Source organism: Euprymna scolopes, chromosome 27 (genome assembly GCF_053919585.1).
Source record: "Euprymna scolopes isolate OS-2025 chromosome 27, ASM5391958v1, whole genome shotgun sequence".
Classification (NCBI taxonomy): Eukaryota; Metazoa; Mollusca; class Cephalopoda; order Sepiida; family Sepiolidae; genus Euprymna; species Euprymna scolopes.
In genome coordinates this window covers 66,193,665-66,217,110 of record NC_136508.1, presented here as the reverse complement: position 1 = coordinate 66,217,110, position 23,446 = coordinate 66,193,665, and the positions used below count along the sequence as shown (strand labels likewise).

At 33.5% G+C, this 23,446-nt stretch overlaps 1 protein-coding gene and 1 pseudogene across 2 annotated transcripts in view; one reads left to right on the top strand and one right to left on the bottom strand.

Annotated features, from left to right (window-relative positions):
• LOC145248886 (copper-transporting ATPase 1-like) overlaps nt 1-22,596 on the bottom strand; it is a 379,604-nt gene extending 357,008 nt beyond the window's left edge. Inside the window, exon 1 of one of the 2 annotated variants that reach the window (XM_080110651.1) lies at nt 22,463-22,596. The gene's annotated coding sequence lies outside the window, so the exon portion shown is untranslated. The remainder of the gene's footprint in view (nt 1-22,462) is intronic. The other variant, XM_080110653.1, reaches the window with a different exon arrangement.
• LOC145249229 (U2 spliceosomal RNA) lies at nt 5,289-5,499 on the top strand (annotated as a pseudogene).
• Nucleotides 22,597-23,446: the final 850 nt, after the last annotated feature.

Below are 23,446 nucleotides of genomic sequence, written 5' to 3'. Positions count from 1 at the left end.
GGTCACTCACTGACCAAGTTCAACGTTGCTTAACTTCAGTGAGCTAATGAAAATCAGGATGTCAACGTGATTATGCCATAGTCGTTTTGGAGTCTGGCAGCAAAAGAGAGTGAATTTGATTTTCTGCGTTTGCGACAAAAGTGTTTTTGTTTAGCATGCAGAACATTGGGGTGTCATTTGTTTCCGTCATGAAAAAAATGTGGGGTTTGTATTACTGTACACATAGATTCGAAAAAGTTGTCAAAAAACAAATATATAACAAATAAATGTTATCAAAGGCAAGATAAGTTACTTTTCTATCAAACTGGATATGTTTTCAGTGTTTTTATTTAATGTAACATGTTTATTCAGCTCAAAAAACATACTGTCTTTACCGATATATTGGAAAATTCAAAATGGCACCCGACTCTCTCTTTAACACGATAAGTTTGGGAAAAGGTGCTATAAATATAAAATTAGACAAAATACTGTTAGAAACTCGCTCAATATATGTTACCGTGACATAGGTTGACATATATTCGGTGGGTTTTTAATAGTATTTTGTCTAGTTTATTATTTATAACACCTTTTCCCAAACTTACCGTGTTAAAGAGAAAGTCGGGCGCCATTTTGAATTTTCCAATACATCGGTAAACACTGTATGTTTTTCGCGCTGATTAAACATGTTATATTGAATAAAAACACAAAAAATATATTCAGTTTGGAAGAAAAGTAACTTATCTTACCTTTGATAACATTTATTTGTTATATATTTGTTTTTTTTACAACTTTTTCGAATCTATGTGTACAGTAATACAAACCCAAAATGTGATATTAGAAAATAAACAGTTCCTAGTGCAATTAAAACCAGAGCCTCACTTACTCAGCTACATTTAATTTATTTGAGTAACGTGAACGCCCACAGTTGAAGGGTCAAGTTGTTGAGAGTAACGACTTTAGGCATAATAATAAAAGAAAACGAACAGGGAAATAAAAAAAAAAAAGCAAAAATAATACAAAATACAATTCTAATGTTCCTGATTCCACTTGGCATCACTAGGCTCCAATTAACAATGCCAATCATCTGTTAGCAAAAATACAATACCTATACAAAAATCAAACAACTTTTCTTGAATAAAATTTTGGAGGAATTGATACTGATTTTGCATTAAGGTTATTTATTTTCTATGTTTATCTTTTGTTTTTTTACTCACATTCACCCCCTAATAAATCATGCTGCCACTTGGGTGTAAGTAGTTACTATTTAGAACCATGCCTAAGAAAGATTAACAAGATGTTGGTTTACATTACATTTAAACTTTTGCATATCAATCCAGTCAGAGAAACAGGTAGCAGGAAGGTAATTCCAAAGTCTAGCTATTCAAGGGAAGAAACCATTAGAGTAGAAAGCTTTCTGGCATTTAGGGACCTCAATAGTGAAGGGGTGAGATTTTCTTGCTAAGCGGGTTTGTCGAGGATATGTACATCGAGGAGGCACAAGAGCAACGAGTTCATCAGAGCATATTCCATTAAAATATTTGTAAAACAGGCAGAGATGCAACATTGCGGCGATGGGACAGGGGTTGGAGCTTAGTTGACAAAGTGGGACCGATTAGATTGAAAACTCTTTTTTGGGCCCTATCCAAGAGGGAGAGGCTAGTTGTAGATGCACCAACCCAGATGTAGCAACAATACTCCATGCATGGGCGAATCGTAGCCTTGTAGAGATACAGGAGACTCTCACGTGAGTAGTCTTCTAGCTCGATAGAGAGCACCCACCTTCTTTGCAGCAGCCTTTGCAATGTCCTCAATGTATTTGTTCCAGTTCATATTGCCCATGAATGTTAGATCATGAGTTTGAAGGAAGAATTCTCAGTTAGAGTTATTTGTCATGGATATCGGTGGTTGGAGAGGCGTCTTCTAATTGTTAAAGAAGAACAGCTTAGTTTTACTAGCATTGAATGTAACCATCCATTTACGTCCCCATTTCATAACGGTCTGAAGATCATTTTCTAACGATTCTGCCATTGTCTTAGATTTGTGTACATCCGTTCTTTCCTCATGCATGTTATAGAGCATTGTATCATAATATTGGGCATAATATTACCAGAGAGGTCGTTTATGAATATCAGGAATAATAGTTGCCCATTACTTGAAAATTACTTAGGATTTCTATCCAGTCATTGCTGATGAAAAAAGAGCATGCTACCCCTGTAAATAAAGAGTTTCATTTGAAATTCCATGCAGATCCCAGAGTTCGACAAGACGCACTTTAAAGAAGGACAGTGGTTACATCAACCAAAACGTGAAAATGATACTCAAGATAAGAACAGTAGTCCGAAGAATCCAAATAATACAAATTACATGAATCATTTTAAAAACTTTAGCACACAGCCAAATAAATGGGGAGGAAGGGGGGGGGCAGTCTTTCCAAACAATATGGCGGTCTTCAAGTCTAATGGAAACAAGTCTTGTTGAGCCGGATTCTTAAATAATCAAATTATACCCCATTTCCACCATTATCAATTACTATGCTGTTGTCCCGGTGACCATCGAACTTATCTTCGAGTGGCCCTTCAGCTTTGATAAATGGTGACTCGCTTGTAAAAAAAAAAAAAAAATAGTGTTAACCTAGCTTATTTCTACGATTCCTCTCCTCTCTGTAAGATAGTGCGGATGCACGGATGTAAATGCATGCAAAATGACGTCATAAGCAGAAGAGGAACAAGATAATATCTCATGCCAGGCGTTCTAGATCATGTGGATGACGTCACAGCTGTAGCCATGAGGAAATAAATGTTGTTGCTACAAATTCCACGTTAAAAAACGACCCTGGTATCTAACTCTGTCCCGTGAGGAAGTATAGTAAATAGGTACAAATAAAAAGCGAGTTATTTCCTATTCTTTGTCTTGGTCTACTCTGCGACTGAAACTGGACACAACGCGTGTGGGATCCCAGTGAACATTGCATCTCACTAAAAAACTGCATTTATACATATACATTCTTTTTTGATTATACCATGGCTAACTTAAAGCCCATATTTTAAACAATATGCAATGGGGGAGAACTAAAAGAATTTATATACAAAAATTGATTCTATTTACAGCGAAAAAGATACTGCTAGTAAAAGGGCCGCCTCCCCATTACTAAGCTGTGGTAGATACACCGATTCGCCAGTTAAAAGGGTGATGTGGGCCCCCGAAGGCTTTTTTTTTAATTAAAAATCTCTAACAAAACTTTCAAAAGGAGACCCGCATCTCTGGCAAATGAAGAGCTCTGTCACCTAATAAAGGACATGATGAGGAAGAAAAAATCTAAAATTAGCAAAAAAATAAAAATAAAAATAAAATAAAAAGGAGTGAGTATGACCACAAAGATTTATCCGATTCTACTTATAATAATACTAACTGGCTGCCAGCCATACAATACGCTTAAACATGATATTTTAATTTATGCAAATTGGCTATGTATTATTATAGAATCAATCCTCTATTGATATATTATGAGGAATAATTTACCAGGTGCACTAATTCGTAAAAAAAAATAATAATGATAATGTTGTTCATTAAATTCTGTCTGTGTTTGTTTACAATATCACGTCAGCTGATATTTGGGCTTGACGATCTAAAAAATAGTCTTTCTTTTCTTATAGATAAAAATAGAATTTTTACAAGGGAATATTTTATGTTACACCGGCCAACAATGTAAACGTGTAATGTAAATTATTCCCCTGTAAAAATTCTTCTTTTTTTTTACCTATAAGAAAAGAAAGCCTATTTTTAAGGACGGATTTTTTTCGATTTCTGATACTTATCAGATGAATTTCTGTACAAAACATATCTAAGAACACTGCCAGGCATATAAATTACCTTTGAGTGAAATTTGCAAAAAGATAGGCTCAGCCGTTTCGGAACCTATAAGGAAGGAACTCACACACATAGCCAGTGACTTTCATATAATAGTAGATATGTTTTTAAGCTCTATTTACAGGAAATCCAACAAGGTTATTTAGTAGAACCTGAGGCTGAAGACTTCGGCTACGATATCCACTTTATTTGTTGGGAATTTATTATTTACTATTAATGCAATATTTTTCATCTCAAAAAATAGTTAAGACATCTATTATTCCGAAACTAGATAAATTCTGCAAAGTATGATTTTATTTCCTAGAGGATCACCACTTATCAAGGCCCAAAGGCCACTAGAGAATAATGGTTAATGAGTGTCAGGTGGTCAGTGAGAAAACACTGTGATGATCATTAATGATGGACAGTAATTGGATTTAATTATTTAAGAGGACGGCCCAATAAAAATTTGTTTTCACTGGACTTTAAAATGACCGTTATATCCGGTTGGTAAGCCGCCCTGTGATATTGTGTTAAACAGACAGAGAGTTCTAGGGAAGAAACTTTGCATATATATTTATTATGTTTAAAAAAATTGTGACCGATGACCAAAAAAAGAAAAAAATGGACAAAATCTCTATATAAGACTAGCCGTGCTACTTTGCATTGACCGGACGAATGCTAAACATAGTTCTATTAAAACTTCTATCTTTCTACCTTTCTCTAGTCATCTATCTTTCTCCTCCCTCTCCCTAATCCACGCTTTTTCCTCCGTCGAGACCATTCCTCTCGAGATGGACATGCATACACACAGACAACTCTCCTTTATATAATAGATTCCTTGAGGAAAGAGTTGGCATTTTCTTCCCAAATTAATAAATAAAATGGTTAAAAACCCGACATCCTAACAAATATTGTGCAGTTGAATTTTAGAAAATAAATACTTTTTCTACATTTTAGATTATATTAATCCAGGGGAACACTGATCAAGAAAATACCAACTTTGTGGTTCTTTGTTTTTTAGTTTTTGACTTTTAGCACATACACACAGGCATTTGCCCTTTTATACAACAGGACTACCTGACATTGCTTGGGGGCTTAAAAAAAAAAACTTAAATAGATGTAAAATAGTGTTTCTCACCCCCCCCCCTCCCAAAGAGAAATTCCTTTTTATGTAAGGAGTGAAGAGTGAAAAAATAAAACTTAGGAGGCCTTCAGGATGCTACTGAAAGCGGTAAATACAATTAAGGAGGCCTCCAGAGCACTGCTAAAACTGTTTCTTGCTGGTTTCTTTATAGAAAAAAAAATGTCAATAGTCATATTTTTGATAAATTAAATCTGCCCTGTGATATTGTGTTAAACAGACAGAGAGTTCTAGGGAAGTCTTTAAATTTGAAAAAAAAAAAAAAAAAAAAAAAAAAAAATGCTGACTCATATTCTGAGCTACATTAATGCATATAAGCATCACTTGGCCTTTTGGCCAAGATCAAAGTGTAGTATCTGTTCTTCGCTGCACTTCCATTTCTCGTTCTCTTTCAGTGGAGGAGAAATCCTTCACGATTGAGACAATTTTTATTTTTGTACCTTTTCTCCACATTAAAAAACGACCCTGGTGTCTAACTCTGTCCCGTGGGGAGGCATTGTAAATAGGTACATTAATGCATGATAATATTAAGAATCGTGTTTAATTTTTTATAACATTAAATGATACTAATGACTATTTGATCTCCAGCGAATGAATCTATTTTTTTTGAGGTTGCACTGGTTAAAAAATATCAACTTTGTAGGGATTTGTTGTGTATTTTTTTTTAATTTTAGCTGGACATACAAACAAACAGACATTTGCCCTTTATATAATAGATAAATAAAAGGAGGCAATATGAGATTATGGTCTGAAAACATGAGTAGACAGGGCTTTCATTACTTACCGGGCAACGCTGGTTGGTCCTAGTACTATATATTACATATCAGAGTCGGAACTATGTTATCATCATACAGAAAAAGATATGAGGCACTAAAATTCTTGACAGCTTTTGCCCTCTCACCCATTTTGTTCTTCCCACTAGAGGAGCTAAACTGCGCTTGCGCTATCTCTCTCTCTCTCTCTCTCTCTCTCATTATTTATTTATTCATTTAAATATAAACATGACAACACATTTTTTTTTGCCAGGGAATGATTTGGCAGTTTTCACAATCAATTCTTTCTTCACAGATTCTGACATATCAGATTGTTGAACAAGTTTCAGGATTAAAACAAAAAAACAAAAAAAAAAAGAAAGAAGCAAAATGAAAATAGAACACAAACACACGCTCTACTTTTTGAATTAATAGTATGGGTGCCCGGCGTTGCCCGAGTGTTTGGAGGTGTGTGTTGAGCAAAAAAAAAAAAAAAAAAAAAAAAAGTGGTAGTAAGCAGGCAGGCAGGCTGGAACCCGTAGCGAAGGAGAAAAAGAACGGGAAAAAACGTGACGTCTTTGCTGTTACGACCACCGCCAAACCGGAAGTGATGTGTGTTTAAATAAAGGCTAGACAATCGAAAAGAGGGGATGACTTTCGAAAATATCGGCGAAAAAAGCAACTCCACCCTGTAGAAAAGTGCCCAGTTGAGGGTGAAGAATTAATGTTTTTAGCCAATTTTTCGGTATTTGTCATCTGAAGGGTCGAGCTTCAAAACGATACTGATCTTGCGAAAATCCGTCGCCTCTATCGAAAGTTTTAGGCAAACATGCAAGCATACATACATACATACGTTTATATATTGGTAGCTCAATTTTTCGACCCAAACTGATTAAAAAGCTTGCCCTATCTCTGAATACTCTTTATGTAAAATTTCAAATGTTTAGACCAGAAATTGTCTGAGTAATTTGGTAGAGACTGCAGAGGTCAAATTTTTTTTTAACTTTGACCCCTATTATGACCCCTTAACATTGTTTTGGGCTCAAATCACGTTATTAAATTAGAGCCATGTCCAAGGAACCTATATCTAAAATTCCAATTGTTTATACCCAAAATTGGTGGAGGAGTTTGGTAAAGTTCTCAAAGGTCAAATCGACACACACAAACAGACAGACACTTTCACTTTTATAGATATATAGATAACTTCAACTCGATGACAAAGTAAAACAAATTTAATTAAAAAAAATTTATATATATATATATATATATATATATATATATATATATATATATATATATATAATTAATGGAAGACGAAATCCTTTTTTTTTTTTAACTTTCTTTCCACCTCAACACTAAGCTTTAAAATGACTTTTAATGGTATTCGGGTATGATGAAAACGAATATCACATTTAAGTCTTGCGCAGACAAATAGTTTTCTTGATATAAGGACCTTTATTATCCAATGTAATCCCACTGGTAGCCATGTTTTTCCCCAACTGAAAAGTACAAATGCGCATGCGTATTACAAAACACCTGCCTCCCCGCCTCATGTTAAGAATGAGGAACGCTAATGACATTTATTAAGTAATAAATTAGAAAAATGTCTTAATTTCAAGGAAACTACTTGTCTGCTCAAAAATTAAATGTGATATTCGTTTTCAGCAGACCAGAAAACTTATAAAAGTTGTAATTTTAAAGGTGAATGTCAAGGTGGGAAGAAAGTAAAATTTACTCACAAAAAAATTCAATTGTACTATAGGGGCCGTTGAAATATCTTGCTTTGTATTCATCCAAATATTGGATGAAATCCCAGTGCTTGTGCATTATAAGTAGATTTAAAAAAAAAAAAAAAAAAATCAAAATAAATAAAATAAGTAAAAAACAAAAGTGCATATTTATGTATCATGTCTAAATCAGTAAATTTCCAAAAATGACGGAAAATGATCTAAAAAATCTGCTAGAACTATTTTTACAAAATCTCCATCCGTTATTTCCTAATTTGAAACGACAGAATTAACTGCTATGTCAGTTTCTCTTACGGAATAAAAGAAACCATGTGCAAAAATTGAATGCGCGCGTGAAAACAAACATGGCGACCAGTGAAAACAATACGGAATACAATGGATAATAAAGGTCTTAATATCATTGCCCTTAGGGGACACACAGGGGATATAACTTGGAACGAATATTTCAGATTACCTGTTCATTGCATTTAATACTTGTCTATAGCGATAGATTCTTTTTTTTTTTTTACCAAAAACACTATAGCAGTCGTTCTGCTTGATGAATTTTCATAAGTTTGGGATATATTACTATTTACTTTTTTTTTCCAGAAAGATAAAATCCTGAATTTTATCATATGAAAAGCAGAATAATACAAAACTTTTTCTACTATTTTTAATAGAATTTTAAATTTTCCAACCATTCACATTAATTTCTGTCTCGATGGATAAAACATTGTAATATTTTTTAAAAAGTTTTTGAACCAATTAATTTTTTTGGGGGGGGTCTAAATAAGATTTAGGATGATTTCATATAAGAATATGCAAAAATATAAGTACCTGAATTTCAAATAATTTCATCTTTTATCTCACTTTGTGTGGCAAAATTAAAAAATTCAAAACTTAATGATAGTTTGGAAGAAACTGCAGTAGCCTTTACAAGACAAAATAAGTTCATTTAGCCATGTAAATTTCCATGTATTTTTACTTTTTTTTTGACAATTAAATGAAGAATCAACTCTATAAGGGTTCAATTCTTTTTTTTCATAAGTGATATATATTTGTTGCCTACATAACCCTCAAAATTAAGCAAAAATAAAAAGGAGGAGATAACAAATGTTTGTAGGCCTTATGGTCTACCATAGGTGAGGCAATCTCACGTAACAAGAAATTGCTGAAACAAATTATCATATTTTTAGCAAAATGCGTAGTTATTTATCCATTTTTTTTTTCGTATCTATTCGGCATTTTCGTATCTATTCGTCAAGGCATGGTATATTAGAAAAATTGGGCTCACTAAAAGAAAATTCGTAATTTATTTTTCAAAAGATTTAAAAGTAGTGTTTTTCATAAAAATAATCAAAATATATATATATATATATATATATATATATATTTTTTTTTTGCTAATCTGAAAAATAATAATTATTATTAACATATTCAACAAATTTCACACATCAAAAACACAAAATGAAAAATTAAACGCATTCAAAATTTGGATTTTCAACCTTAAAATCTGATACGTGCGCAGTTGTTTTTTTTATCTACAATCCTCAGCCTCCCCACGATACAATATATTTTGCTCAGTTTTGGCTGATTATTTTAAGCATATTTGTAACCACAAATAGGCAAAAAATACATATATAAAAATATCGATTATAAAAAAAACGTACACCATTTAAAGTTCATTCTTAACTTAATAATCAGTGAAAATTTTGTATTGATTGGATAATTACTTCATTTTTAGTAGATCTTTAAAGAGAGACTCCGTCAAAAACTACTTACTCTCTTCTTCCGTTTTGGCCGTGCCTAGACAAAACTGATGGGTAGAATTTGGCAACCATTTGAGGAGCGAACCGCTCCAATATATATAATAAAAGATGAAGAATAAAAGTTACATAGAACTTTATTATATTATCAGATCAATAAGGAAGGAAGAGGATAAATGTAAAATCTCTTTAAGCCATGACATTTTGAAGCTAAATGCTTCTCATCAGAAGAGGAGAAAAGCATGCATTATATAAATATTAGACAAGCCGTGACCCGTTGGGTCAGTATTGTTGTGGCGAGCTATGGAATAGTGAGTATATTATGGCAAAAATATGCATGCTTGTGCGTATAACAATGGCCACCACTTTTAACATTAAGAATTACATTGCTTAATATCCGGAAAACTACTTATGTGAGAAAAATTTAGATTCGATAATTGTTTTCAGCATACCCTAAAACCTATAATAGTCGTCATTTTAAAGGAAAATGTTAAGGTGGACACTAAGTAAAAATTTACCAAAACTTCTATCTTTATATCTGCTTTAAAAAAAAGTACATTATATATTTACAATGTTGGTCATCCATACCTCAAAATTTGTCTGACGTCACTTCCACCAAATGGTTTGTAAACAAAGAAGTGCGATTCTTAATGAAAACATTTATCACAAGTCAATGGCTATAACTTTTGCCGGCACTGTTGGATATGTTGTCACTGATCTGAAGGAGATAACTATTTTACTAAGATATTAGCATACAATGAGCACCCACTTTTTGGCCACTTTAGTTCTCTATTTCGCAGGTTTATTTTTTCTTATTAGTTCATGTAAAAAAAAAATTTATTTTAATCTTTATTTAAAAAAATAAACAAATAAATAAAAAAAACTGATATTTGGGCTTGACTATGAATTCTTTGGAAAAGTATGTGACGCACTTTGCAGAGTGAAATATAATATTTACTAGACTACCTGTGACCCGTTGTGTCTGTATGTTATATTAGCTATGGAATTAATGTATGAGCGTGACACTTGTGACGTAAAGAAAATAGTTTTTTGTGACATAACGGAAACATTTCTATGAAAGTATATTAAAATGAAAAAAGAATACAGATAGATTTCTATGAGTCGTTCTGTTCATAATTGTTTATTTTTGAAAAAAAAAAAAAAACACTTACAGCCATTGAATTATAAATGGTTTGCATACTTATAGGCAAATGTGCACTGAACAGATACCATAATACTTAAAGTTAAATTCAAATTTTGATATATCTTTTAATTTAAATGCAAAAAAAAAACAATTGGGACACTGAAAACGTACACAGTAAAACAATATGTTTTATTGTCATGTTGATTATTTGTAACACAAATTAAAAAAAAACATTTTCAGGGTTATTTATTCATGTTGGTAGTGTAGAAGAAAATGTATGAATGTTTTTTTTAAAAAAAAGGTGTATTAAAAAATGGAGAATAAATTTTTAAAAAATGAAGGCGGTGGGTAAATCGCCGTTGTAAAATGCTCTTATGGTTGTTAACAGGTTAAAATAGATTTATTTGTAAGAAAATTTCGTTAAAATTAAGTTATGGAAATGAACGATGTAAAAACAAAGCAGAAAGTATTAACAATTGTTTATTTGGATAATTTAAATGCAAAAAAAAACACAATTAGGATGCTGAAAACGTACACAGTAAAACAATATGTTTTATTGTCGCATTGATTATTTGTTTATGTACGTATGCGCAACCAGAAGTCGTAAACCGGATGTTGGGTTACAACACCCGTTACAAGGTCATTTGACTTTTATAAATACATAAATAGATTAAAAAGGTTCAATGAAAGTTTTTAGTATGATTCATTAATTAAGAAAAAAAACCTTTACTTATCTTTTTTTCATTTAATTATTTAGTTTTTCTTCCATTTTTCATAGAACAGTTTTAAACTTTTTTTCATTTAGTTATATTTAGAATCATTTTAATTTTTATTTAAAAGAAACAAAAAAGAAACAAAAAAGAAACTGATATTTGAACGCTTTTCTATGCAAACACTTTAATTTATCTGTTTTTATTTTTACCTTATTTTAAATTATTTAAATTTCAGATTCTGCAGGCACATATTTTAGTTTAAAACTTTTAAATTCATTTTTTCATACGAGAATTTGGGATGCTAAAACCAACGTAAAACATTTAATATTGCAAAAATATTTATTAAACAAGTTCGACGACTTTTTAATGAAACAAAGTTTATAACATTAGGTAAAAGTGGAATATCACTAAAAATCAACTTTTAAAAGGCAAGTCTTTAGTTGGTCTGGGAGAACACTTTTACCTAATATTATAAACTTGTTTAATAAATATTACATTTCACTCTTCAATTACCGTTGCATGCTTTTCCAGAGAATTCATTGTCAAGCCCAAATATCAACTTCTTTTTTGTTATTAATGTTTTTGTGATGTTAAATTTTTACGTTGGTTTTTGCATCTCAAAATTGTCGTCTGAAAAAATGAATTAAAGGAGTTTTAAACGCTTAAAAAAAAATGAAAATGAAAGTATTTTTTTTTTTTTAAGAATCGTGTTAAAAGCTTTTGAGGCATTTCCTGAAAAATCTCGGATTGGTTCAAATTATTATTTCTTTTATATAAAAATTAATTGTTTGAAAACGATTCCAACTTGCAACGAAAAATACAAATAAAATTCGTAAAATGCAGATGAAAAAAAAAGCAGGATTTAGCTTTGATTTTTATTTGCATATTTTAAACGCGAAAAAATTGTTGATAAAAAAAAAAGCTTTCGTGTTTTTTTTTCTTTAATTACGCATGCGCATAATTTTTCAAACCGGAAGATACACGGGTTCAAAAAAAAAAAAAAAACTATAAGTATATATCAGTAGGTAAAGAAATGGGGATTGTTAAAAAAGAAAAAAAAAAAGAAAAGTAAAAAAGCAAATAAAAGAATAAGATAAACATAGAAGTGCATGAGAGAGAGAAAAAGAAAATATTTAGGGAGAAATAAACAAAAATGAAGTCCAAACTTTATAAGTTGTCCATGTAAGTCCCTGAAATAGCATTCTGAAGAAAACGGTAATTGTCCAAAATAATGTGAGGCGATGGTAAAAATCCAAGGTAATAGTCCTGGGTTGGAAGATCTTTAAGAGAATTCCATGTGTTTGCAATGTGTGTGTGTATATATATATGTGTGATCCAAAAATACGGGTCCCGTGTACAGTTTATTAATTAGAGTTGGGGCCCTTTTTTGAGTCACCCTGTATATCAGAATATATAAGTCCGGAGTATTAGCGTGCATATAAGGATGGAATATATTATACATAAACACAGTAAAAAAGGTAAAAAACATTAGATACAGCAGAAAAATTAAGATTCCGTATCCCAGACTAAGAGTTAATGTTTGGTTTAATGAAAAGCATATTATGAGCAGCACGGTACCAACTTGAAAGGTGAATTTTGAGACGCTGAAAACGTATAAAATTGAAACATGGTCTCAAAGCCACCTTTTTTATTATTATTATTATTATTATTATTATTATTATTATTATTATTTTACTTTGGTTAGTTTTAAGAGATCAAGACGTTCCGTGCTAGAGCTACCACTTGATTTGGATTTTGTATCCGAGGATTCTTTTAAGAATAGACGCTGTTCCCTTTATGGCTGATATCTGTATTTTATGCCAGCTTGGTCTTCCAGGGCTTGTTTCCAAATATTTAAGATTTTTTTGTTTTTTGTTTTTTTTTCAGTAGCCTAGTTGCTCCTATCACAACTGGGATAATATTGATTTCTTTATTTATTTTTTTTTTTTACACAGTGGTCACCACTTATCCAGGCCCGGAAGCCACTCAGGGATAAGGGTTATTGCAAGTACATTACGTTAGTGTGGAGATTTGATGAAGTGCTTACTTAAGGGGGCGGTTCATTAGGAATTTGTTAACGTTGGACTTGAACACATCCAAGTTGTAGTCCGGTGGGAAGCAGGCAGACGGAACAGAGTGCCACAGGCGTGCAGTTCTAAAAAAGAAGCTTTGTTCATGGAATCCACGTTTTGATTTAGGCACATATAAAGAGTGGGGGAAATTTTTCACAGTGGATTCAGCTAGACGGGTGTTTTTCGTGAAAGATTGGCGAGGGGGGACCAGAGATTGGAGTTCAGACGAGCACCTGCCATGGAAATAACGATAAAACAAGGATAGGCTCGCAACGTCTCTTGTGTGGGAGAGAGGTTGCAGGATAGAGAAAAGGGCATCCCTCACTAAGCCACGAAGGGAACATGTTTTTAAATCATTCTTTACTTCCTGATATTTTGTTATCTTTGCCCGTTCAGCTCTATTAAGGCCAAAGTCATTTGGGACAGTGACATCGCAGTTCTTTCAGGCTTGTTCCATATTTCAATGTCTGGTTTGATGGCTTTCTCTTTCATGTATCTGCCCTCGTGTATGTCTTTGTCATAGAATGCTGTCACCTTTCTGTTTGATGTTATCGGTGGTTCATATTCCCAAACGTTTGACGATCTGTAAAGCTGCATTCAGCCACAGATCTTCCAATGGAGATATTTTCATACTTTGCTGTGGCGGACATTGTAAAAGGTTTGGCATCCAGACATTAGGTGACTCGGGCTCTCAATCACTGCGTGGCAGAACCTGCACTGGCCATTTGTTTGTAGGCCAGTCATTTTCTTTTAATCCATTTGTGAGTAAGCCCTGATCTTGACCTGCTACAAAGAGTCTTTCCTTATCAAATGGTAATCTACCAATCTTGATCCATTGAAGTGAGGCATCCTTGTCTATATACTCTATAAGTTTCTCCAGAAACTTCCCTCCTCTCTTATGTTAGTTCCAGTCTACCTTTCTTCATGTAAATCTATAATATAAATCTCACCTGTCTGTTTAAATGTATGTATGTATGTATGTCTGCCTAAAACTTTCAACAGAAGCGACGGATTTTCACAAGATCGGTATTGTTTTGAAGCTCAACCTTTCAGACGATAAATATCGAAAAATTGGCTAAAAACATTAATTCCTTCACCCTCAACTGGGCACTTTTCTACAGGGAGGTGTCGCTTTTTTCGTCAATATTTTCGAAAGTCATCCCCGCTTTTTAACTGACTAGCCTTAATTTACACCTTCGTCACTTCCGGTTTGGCGATGGATACAACAGCAAAGACGTCACATTTTTTTTTCTTTTCACATTCTTTTCCTCCTTCGTGGTACGAGTTAGAGCTTGCCTACTAAAATTATTTTTTTTTTTTGCTCAACACACACCTCCAAACAACCGGGCAACGCCGGACACATAGGCTAGTTAAATATAAATCATTTAAGATAATTGGTAAGTAGGTATAAGTTTTACTATTATTATTTACTAGACTACCCGTGATCCCCTGAGTCAGTATATGTGACATCTAGCTATTAAATAGTATACAAAATTAATGTATAAGCGTGATACTCATGACTGGAATAAAATATTTTGAAAATATAACGTAAATTGATCAAGTAGGTTTTGGGGGGAGGTTTTTTTTTTTTTTTTTTTACATAAAAAACATTTTTGTGAAAGTATATTAAAATGAAAAAAAAAAATTATAGATTACTCTGAGTCGTTTCAACATTAAATTTAATTGTACTCCCAGCATATGTGCGTGTGATTTATCTTCACATGTTTTTAACTTAAAATAGTCATAAAAAAAAGAAAAAAAATATTTCTATTACAAGAAGCATTATAGCAGTATCAGAATTTTTGTAGGAATTTTTGACACCCCTAACACGAAACTGCGAATACAATATAAAAATCTCGTAATTTCTCTGTTAAAAGTGGGTTATTTATTTTCTTTATGGATTATACTTCCAAAATAAACTATTACAGTTGTTTTAAAAGTAATAAAAATATTTTTTTTTTTTTTAAAACAGTAATGAATTTTCCGAACTCAATATTTTTCAATTTTTAAACTCAATATTTTTAAATTTTTAAATTTTAAAAATCTATCAAAATTTTTCTATTGATTCTATTTTTACGATATTTTCAGGGTCAATGTGAAATTTTATGTTCTTTCCAATAAACCGAATATAATATTTTAGACAAACGTTTTTTTTAAATTCACGCCCCCCCATTTTCACGCCCCCCCCAGTTTCACGCCCCCCCCCATTTTGAAATGTCTATTAAAAAGTAAATAATTAATTTATGTTTAATAGGTTTATATATCACAAATTGAAGAGAAAAGGTCAATAAATAATATATTCAAATTTAAAACAAAAAAAAAAAAATCAGTTTTTTAGAAATTTACCTGTAAAGTCCGAAGTTTAAAACCTTTTAAAAAAAAAAAAAACACATTGTTTTGTTTTGTTTTTTTTTTAAATAAAACCTTGGTCCTTACTCCTTTAATTGAAAAAAAAAATTAGGGCTTGAATTACATTTTTCGAGGAGTTATAAGCTTGGAAAGATGGGGTGGAATTATTCACTATTTTCACGAAATTTCTGACACTGCTAAAGAAGCAATATTTTATTTTTTTTTTTATTGTAAAAAATAATTTAAGTAAACGCAAATAGGTCACAAATGTTGAGCAAAATAACATTAACCTTGTGTGGCTTTTGGTCTAGATAGACGATTACTCATTTGATATTATAACGTCATTTTCAATATAAAAACAGTAGATTTTCCATATTTTATTTCAATAAAAAATTAGGCTCTTTCTACAGAATCTGAACCGAACACAGTTTCATAATTTGATTTTGAATAAATTAGTGACTAAAACATAATACCGTAACAATTAGAGGTGCTAGTGCAAAGAGTGATCCGTGCTATTTTTTAAATCGTATTTCCAAGTTTAGTTAAAGTTTTATGATATGTTTTTTTTATTCAATTGTAAGGTTGAAGTATAGAATAGGTACAAAACACCCTCCCCTCCCCATGTTAAGAATGGCTTTTTAAATAATAACGTTATTATTTACGTCCGGATCACTCTGCACTAGTACCCAATTAGATTATATTGAAGCTATAAACTTCAATATAAGTTCGAAATAAATACTATTTCTCTTAAAATAAACAATTTTTTGCCTGTTTTTTATTGTAAAAATAAGTGAAACGCAAATAGGTCACAAATGTTTAGCAAAATATCCCCATTAACCCTTAGCCTTGTGTGGCTTTTGGCCTAGATAAGTTCTGACTCATTTTATATTATAACGTCTTTCTCGTGTTGCATGAATGATTAAAATATTGATTAAAATTGATTATAAATTTTTATTTAAATGTTGCTTATTTTTTTTAATACAAAACAAAAACTGAATCCTTTCTTTCAGTCATTCTAGTGTTATTGTATAAAAATTATTCTCCACACACACGTTTTCAATCAAATTTTTGCTTCTTGTACAGAATTTTAACCGAACGAACACAGGCTTATAACTTGTTGTTCAATGACAGCGCCAGTTTATAATAAGTGAAAAAAAGACATTAGCCAAAATATTTGTTCCTTTTTTTTATTACTTTAAGATATATTTAAAAAAAAAAATAATGCCCCAAGTCAAATGCTTCTAGTTGTTTTTGTTTGGACGAAACAACAACAACAAAAAATATTTAGACCAATATAATTCATTTAGAAACAATGCTCACCATTAGCTGTTTTCCTTTCTTCATTTAGAATTTCCTCTTTATTTTGTTAGAAGAAAAAGGTAAGACAACGAATTTTTTAAACCAGGAAAACGGTTTCATCTTCAGAAGCAAGTAAGGACGCTGATCTGAGTGTGTGTGTGTGTGTGTGTGTGTGTGTGTATATATATATATATATATATATATATATATATATACTAGTTGGCCACCTGGCGTTGCCCGATAGTAAGATACGCTTAAATATGATATTTTAATTCATGCAGATTACATATTTAGGTGCTAATGCAGAGAGTGATCGCGCTATTTTTTAAATCGTATTTCCACGTTTAATTAAAGTTTTATGATATGTTTTTTTTTATTCAATTGTAAGGTTAAAGTACAGAATAGGTACAAAACATCCTTCCCTTCCCATGTTAAGAATGGCTTTTTAAATAATAACGATATTGTTTCAACACGGATCATTCTCTGCATGAGTACTTATTATCTATATTTATTATCAAAGAGACAATTCTCTATCGATTATTATATTGAACCTAATATATAGTAGTGAGATCAAAACTTATATATATATATACATACACACACATATTTCATGATTCTTTGTGGGGTTACAGAATTTAAATATTACAACCATGAAGAGAAGACTTCTATAATTCATGATTAAAAGTAAAATGCATCAAACAAGTTTTTTTTTAAATAAAGAAAAAATTTAAAAAAAGAAAAAATAAAATTAAAAAAAGAAAGAAAAACGGGCGAATAAGGGAAAGAAAAATAAAGGGGGGGGGGGGCAGCTGACCGGTTCCGCCCTGGCCTTCTCGAAGCTGCGTAGAGGGATTTAAAAAGTAAAAATCGAAAATATGTACTCTGTTTGTCTCAGTCTTGTTTCCCTTCTTGTTTGAAGGAGTCCTCTATTGTCCATACCTTTAAAAATACTGGTGATCGGTCTGACCCAACTAAATATCATTCTGTTAGTCTTCGCACTGTTATCAGTAAAGTTTTTGAGAGGTTGGTCAATTGTTCATTTTTTGTAAAATCTGAACCTCTTTAGTATGCTTTTCGTTTCATGCTTTTCGTTCAACAGCTGATCTATTAATAGTTGTACCTATTTACTATGCCTCCCCACTGGACAGAGTTAGACACCAGGGTCGTTTTTTAACGTGGAGAAAAGGTACAAAAATAAAAATTGTCTCAGTCGTAAAGGATTTCTCCTCCACCGAAAGAGAACAAGAAATAGAAGTGCAGCAAGCAGCATCTGAAGAACAGATAGTATTTATTTGCTCCCCCACCGAGCAAATTAGGCACAAGGCCAATTTTTAATGTGAGGAGTGAAGGGAGGGGGAAGGGAAAAAGGGGGGCCAGCTCCCGAGAGGTGGGAAATGGGAGCTGGTTGAAGGTCAGGCATGTGGGGTTGCCCCCACATCTGGTCTTTGCTAGTCATAGCTTGCAGCATCTGAAGAACAGATGGTATTTATTTGCTCCCCCACTGAGCAAATTAGGCACAAGGCCGTTTTTAATGTGAGGTAAAAACCAGCTCCCCTAAAAGGGGTCACTCTGGTTACCAAAAATAATAATTGTCCCAGTATAGAGGGTTTCCCCTCCATTGACCGGTACAAATTATCTTAAGTGCAGCATCTGCCGGAACAGATGGTGTTTATTTGCTCCCCCACTGAGCAAATTAGGCATAAGGCCGTTTTTAATGTGAGGTAAAAACCAGCTCCCCTAAAAGTAGGCAAAAAGGGGGCACTCTGGTTACCAAAAATAATAATTGTCCCAGTATAGAGGGTTTCCCCTCCATTGACTGGTACAAATTATCTTAAGTGCAGCATCTGCCGGAACAGATGGTATTTATTTGCTCCCCCACCGAGCAAATTAGGCACAAGGCCAATTTTTAATGTGAGGAGTGAAGGGAGGGGGAAGGGAAAAAGGGGACCAGCTCCCGAGAGGTGGGAAATGGGAGCTGGTTAATGGTCAGGCATGTGGGGTTGCCCCCACATCTGGTCTTTGCTAGTCATAGCTAGTCCTAGCTAGTCATAGCTTGCAGTATCTGCCGGAACAGATGGTATTTATTTGCTCCCCCACCGAGCAAATTAGGCACAAGGCCAATTTTTAATGTGAGGAGTGAAGGGAGGGGGAAGGGAAAAAGGGGACCAGCTCCCGAGAGGTGGGAAATGGGAGCTGGTTAAAGGTCAGGCATGTGGGGTTGCCCCCACATCTGGTCTTTGCTAGTCATAGCTAGTCATAGCTTGCAGCATCTGCCGGAACAGATGGTATTTATTTGCTCCCCCACTGAGCAAATTAGGCACAAGGCCGTTTTTAATGTGAGGTAAAAACCAGCTCCCCTAAAAGGGGTCACTCTGGTTACCAAAAATAATAATTGTCCCAGTATAGAGGGTTTCCCCTCCATTGACTGGTACAAACCATCTTAAGTGCAGCATCTGCCGGAACAGATGGTATTTATTTGCTCCCCCACCGAGCAAATTAGGCACAAGGCCGATTTTTAAAGTGAGGAGTGAAGGGGAATGGGGACCAACTCCCCGGGGAGTAGGGGAGCTGGATAGTGACAATTGGTATGAAGGGTTGCCCCTTCATTGACCAAGGTCTTATATGTGGGGTCGCCCCCACATATGGTCTTTGCTTGCAGTATCTGCCGGAACAGATACTACACTTTGATCTTGACCAAAAGGAATAGTTGTAACTGAACGTATATGTCGGTTTATAGATAATTCAGGAGAGGGTAGGGTCATTTTGCTTGATATTTTACTCATAAAAAAAGGCACAGGGATGCTCCATTACGGCGATGAGACAAGGGTTGGAGTTTGGTTAATGTGGGAACTAACAGCTCTTTTCTTGGACCCTGTTTAAGAGTGAGAGACTAGTGGTAGATGCACCAGCTCAGATGTGATGAATGCATGGGTGAATGATGGCTTTGTAGAGATACAGGATACTCTCAGGTGTGAATAATTTTCTAGCACAATAAAGGGAGTCCACATTGTTTGCAGTAGCCTTGGCAATGTCTTCAATATATTTGTTCTAATTCATGTTGCATGTGAATGTTAAGCGAAGGAGTTTGAACAATGAGATCTCAGATTATCTCATGCCATAGTCATGGAAATCAGTGATTGAGAAGATTTCTTTATAATTGTTAAAGGAAAGAAGCTTAGTCTTAGCAGCACCAAATGTTACTATCTATTCACGCCCCCCCCCCATTCCAATACAGTACTTACCTACAGCCTTTCTTTAAACCGTAAAAGCAATTGCCAGATAAATGTTTAATAATAAAATAAACATTAAATTTATTCTAACAATTTTAGGTCCTGGATATGACCTTAAACTATATCCGATGGTGAGGAGGCCCCAGCTTGCAGGCTTTGGGGAGTGTGAAGCCACCCTTTAATTGCCATTGCTCCCAGGTCCACTCTGACCCGGAGTGGTAGTACCTGTTAGGGTCCCAACTATGGGTTAAATAGAAACAGACTTGGGGGGGGGGGAAGACAAATATATTCTATTAAAAAGTTCTTCAAAATCACTGGATTCGGCATTAAATAAATGTAACATAAACAAATATCTTGTTAATCTTTCCTAGACATGGCCCCAAACAGTAGCCCCTTACGTCCAAGTGGCGATATGCTTTGTAAGGGGTGACATGAGTTTAAAAAATAAATAAAAATCCTATATAAAAAATAGCACGATTCGTATTCAGCATAAGTACCTATTTACTATGCCTCCCCACGGGACAGAGTTAGACACCAGGGTCGTTTTTTAACGTGGAGAAAAGGTACAAAAATAAAAATTGTCTCAGTCGTGAAGGATTTCTCCTCCACCGAAAGAGAACAAGAAATGGAAATGCAGCATCTGAAGAACAGATACTACACTTTGATCTTGACCAAAAGGCATAAGTAACCGACAGTTTAAAGGCTTCTAAATCACTTTCAAGTTTCAAAAGGTCAATAAGAAATCTATTTAAAGTTCGTTTAAGTACTGCACGCCATTGCAGTTTTGATGTCAAATAAATTGTAATCATAAAGACCGATAGTGTAAACCTAATAAACTGTCTTCGTGTCGCTTTGCACTTTTGTTTTAATTTCCTTTTCACTTTGATTTTGCTGGGGATGGGGCATTCTACCGGATGCCAAACATTCTCCCATTGGTTTAGTTACTCCGACCGAGAGATCTTTTTAAGATTCTAACTGTCCCTTTAAGTGCTATTGTTTGTATTTCTCTTGCACTTGGTTCACCGGGTATATTCGCCAGATAGTTTTTTGAAATTCTTTTGCTAGTTGCTCCTTTAATGACTGGAATGATTGATACCTTCTTAAGATTCCAGTTTCTTTTTATACCGTACATAAGTTGTTGGTATTTTGTTATTTTCTCCATCTCTGCTCTATTAATATTTTTTTTACACACACAAACATACACACATATTCACACTAATTTTATTCGAATTTTTTAAGAAACGGTTTACAGTGTAATCAACGGTATAAACTTACACCGTCGAATTTTACGATGACCAAGAAATAATCAATAAATAGTAAATAAAAAAATAAAGTTCTCATTTAAAATTCAACGCAATTAAAACAAAAAGAAATATTGATGTACAACGATGTCATACTCCAAAAATCATCCAAATAGATCAAGTAGTTTTAAGAAAATCAGCGGACCTGAACGAGAATCCGCCCGCTCCCAGAACAGCTTTGGAATAAACACCAACCTCCCCATGTTAAGAATGGCTTTCGTTTTTTTGTTTTTTTTGGGTTTTTTTTTTTTTTCAATTTTTTCGGTAGATTAATATTGATGAGACACTAATATATAGGAGGGGGTGGTTCTAGTTTAGGTCCGCCATAAAATCAAATTTTATGAGTAAGTATTAAGCAAAAAGGGACTGTCTAGTGTCTCGCGTTGCCATCTTGAAAAAAACAAAACAAAAAAAAACAAGGGCAGATAAGTCCACAATAATTGAAACTTGTGAGATCCGTCTTGTAATGCTACCGATTTCACATTAATCGCTTTAAATAGTGTAAAAATGATTTTCTTTCATAAAAATACAACTAAATTAATCACTTTATGTGATTTTTGGAATATGACATTTCCTTTCCGTGACGGATACGAACATCATACAGATTTTTCTGCATTTTTTTTCTTTTAATTTGGTTGAATTCTAAATAAGAATTTAAAAAAATAGTAATGTCACATAGGGGTGGAAAACGCGAACACAATTCTATTAATATAGCGGTAAGAAAAAGTTGTTCAACTAAAATAAAAATACTTAATTAAATCAATAACAAAGAGAAAAAAAAAACTTTAAAAAAAAAACGGTGACTAAAAAAGTAGATACGTTATATTGAATGAGGGATCTTCTTAAGAGGTAATTATGATCTTCATATTAATTATCGTTTCAATCGGATTATTTTTTTTTTTTAATGGGAGGAAAATAAACTTAAGGGGGGGGGGAACATACTTTCTCCCTCTCTTCTCTCTAAACAAAAACACAACTGACCACTCTTACTCTGACAGGTTTTAAAATGACAAAGAAAAATAAACCTTCTAAAGCTCGCCGCCATTAAAACACGTACTCGATGTCTAGATAAACAAAGATTTCCACTTTCATAAAGGCCAAAAAACAATGACAACAACAAATAAAATAAGCACTATTTACCTGTCAACGACCGCGGACTGTTCAAGTAGACGACATTACTCCTCCGCGTTCACTCAGAGATGCGTGACGTCAGCGGAAGCGGAAGTACAGCCACCACCACCCTTTCCACATCCACGTGGTTTTCTTTTCCAAACTTCCTCGTCACATCGTCTAGAGCGGCCGTCCAACTATTCTCCTTTTCTCTCTTCTAATTTACTCGCCTCCCCACGAGAACAGTTAGACACAAGGTCGGTTTTTTAATGTGGGGTAAATGTGGAGCTCAGGTGCTTATTGAAATTGGCAATCACCAGTTAAGGAAATAGAGAAAAGTCTGTATTATGTGCGTACCAGATGTAATGAAGATGAACTACTAAAAAAAAAAATCACGTAGTTTTTTTATTATTATTATTCACGAAAATCAAATTTTTATCATTCACGATAAGGGAGAAAAAGTAAAGGGCACGACCATATTTAAATGAAAGCGAGAATTGACAAGGGCAGACAACTCTTAAAGGCAATTGGTTTGTTTTTTACAACGTAAACTTACGAATTAAAACAACATTGACGTTTCTGAATTTTTGAGATGGGGATTTGTTATTTGTATTATTATTCATCGGACTACTGTTCTCATCTTGAGTGTGATTTTTACAACGTTTCGGTCAATATAACCTCCGACCTTCTTCCGGTGTATCTTGTCGAACTTCAAAATGTTTTTGTCGAACTCGGGAATTTGAAAAATTATAGAGGAACGGTGGCGAGTAAGACGACTGGAAGAAGCAGCAGCACATATGCTAGGTAATAACCAACTGCTAAGTAGACCTAGTGTGAGAAAATTAATCTCACAAACTCAATACTCCCTGGCAGAGCCCCAAAAAATCAACAAATTACAAAACCATACCTTTAAACTCCAAATTTATTCAGTTATAATAGCAAAGAAAAGTTATTGCTCCTGGTAGTCCTTGCAAAACGGTGGGCCAGTTTTGCCTCCCGAATAGGGAGCTAGTA